The following is a 2,319-nucleotide window of genomic DNA, read 5'->3' as shown; positions in this document are numbered from 1 at the left end:
CCACCTGCTCCAGCGCTGGATATGAGCAGAAAGCGCACTGAAGGAGCAGTGCCTCTGGCGTGCATCTGTGGGCCACAATCTAACAAGAATTTAATAATATCAAAATCATAAGAAAGCAATAAATAATTTAAATAAAGGTTGACTTATCTGTCGCAACATCTGGCTGGTCGAGAGGTTAATCAACCAGGAGTAGGGTGACCAACTGGCATGGGTGAAAATTCAGGACAGTGAGTGTAAAAATTCAGGACAAAGGGTCAAAATTCAGGACAAAAATTCAGGACAGAAGGTCAGAATTCAGGACAAAAATTTGGGACGAAAGGTACATTTTACAGACACATCAAAGGAGGTAGCACAATATTACATAAGTAAACAGACAACCAACACAAGCACAAGTCAAAATAAGTTTATATTAGGTTGAGAGAACCTTGCACTGCATCTGTAGTGTGCCGGAGTGAAACTTAAATACCTGCGTTTGCATATTGGAGAAACCTGGGTAACATTATCCAAAATGAAACCTCCACCCCCCAGAGCTTGGCCCCTGGTGAGGTGACAGGAGCCCGTAAACAAAAACAGTTTGCCATGCTCTGGGCTGACTGATTCCTAGCCAAACACATTGGGATGTATTAAAATGGTGAAAAGTAAGAGCAATCTTCGTTGCATTTTTACAAACAATGGTAAAAACAATTTTGTTAACTTCTAGGCGGGCCAAATATGTATTCACTACTAAATGAAGGTATGGTGAACTTTCTGAAACAGATTACAAACAAACCCACCCGTTATTGTACCATTTATCTCCGCAAACATTACAGGTCATCATCTGGTTTTCCATTCTACACCCAACCAGGGAGAAAGAGTGTTCCTCTAGGGATCACTGTTGCTGTGCAATTAAAGTTCTCACATCGCTGACATTTAATTTTATTTGTGGTGGTTCCCTCCACACCATGGGGAAGCTGGTGTTCCAGGACTGACAATTCTGTATATGAAGCCCTGAGTCTCCTTAACTCATCACTAGCCATTTCCAGGGCAGTCATTTTATCAAACTCTTTTGGGCTAAGAGCTTCTAAGAACAAGTGTTGCCTCAAGTGGGGGGTTTTGGGGTTCTTCAGGTTTGAAACTTTGCTCCTGATGCAAATTTTGTACTTTTTGTTATTGTTGGCGTGTGCAGAGAAGAGGTCCTCTTCGATTTTCTTTGCTAAGTCCCAAATCACCTCTTCTTCATTCGCTTGCGATGTAATGGAATCTGCCAAAGCTCGGTAAAGCAACTCTGTGCGTTTGGTCCTCAGAGCGGCCATATTGTGTTCCTTTTCCTGGTGTGTTACAACATTTTTCACCAGTTCCAAATGACAACCAGGATTGTCCTCTTGACTAAGACTGAGGTCGATCTTCAGTGCACTGTATGCTTCCTTTTGTACGCTTTCTAATGGCAATGGATATGATGAGTGCAAGACTTTCATAGAACTGTGCTCCAAAGAGGCCCCCGTTGGCTCTTCTGAAAGCAGTTTAACGTTTTCTTCATCACCCTTTTTCCTTGAGAAATGCCATTTGCAAGTACGTGGATCCATGGTAGATGCTTCTATAAAGCGCTTTTTAGTTAGATAACAGGGGCCGTATTTATGAAGGCCTTGCGCCGCCGGTGCGTCACTTGTAAAATGGGAAAAAGTGACGCACCGGCGGCGCAAGACCTTCATAAATAGGGCCCCAGGAACTTTGCTTTTTTTTCTCCAAATTACGTGATGGGCAGGTCTTTAGGACTCTGTACACAGCTGCAACCATGTCAGTCTCTTGCAAAAGTTCAAAGGTCACATCAGCGATTTCCAGCTCAGCTAAATGGCATTTATATCATCATTCATAACCCTTGTCAGTGAGCAGTTTCTGAATAAGATGGACTCTTTCTTATACTCTTTCTTCATATTCATGCTGGGCTGTTAAGCTATCTGTGTTAACTGTCACTCACGAGGCATGTAAATATCACTCGCACGCACAACGATAACACAGAAATCATGTCACAAGTCTTGAAAGCTGGCTGACTGCGGATTTTCACGCAATAAAGTTAAAAGTAAAAGTTAAGGTTTGTGCTGCAAGGTCGGTTAAGTATTTCTCTTTTTAATTGGAAAAAACAACATTTTTAAAAAGAGAATCGGAAAATGTACCCTTCAGGTAGACTAGCCTGTGTAGATTTGATTTTACAAATGTCAAATTGTTACGATCCATGAGAAGAGCAGTAAGTGCAAGAGGAGGCCCAGCAAATGCTGTCACGGGCCCATTATCATTCTGTATGTGATAATTAGGCCGACATACAGAATGGTAATGGGCCTGATA

The 2,319-nt window shown here is 42.1% G+C and overlaps 1 pseudogene; it reads right to left on the bottom strand.

The window, feature by feature from the left end:
• Positions 1–757: 757 nt before the first annotated feature.
• Positions 758–1,562, bottom strand: LOC144820166 (transcription elongation factor A N-terminal and central domain-containing protein-like; annotated as a pseudogene).
• Positions 1,563–2,319: the final 757 nt, after the last annotated feature.

Source organism: Lissotriton helveticus, chromosome 2_1, assembly GCF_964261635.1.
Source record: "Lissotriton helveticus chromosome 2_1, aLisHel1.1, whole genome shotgun sequence".
Lineage (NCBI taxonomy): Eukaryota > Metazoa > Chordata > Amphibia > Caudata > Salamandridae > Lissotriton > Lissotriton helveticus.
Note: the sequence above shows the minus strand (reverse complement) of the source record. Positions and strands in the feature narration are given on the sequence as shown.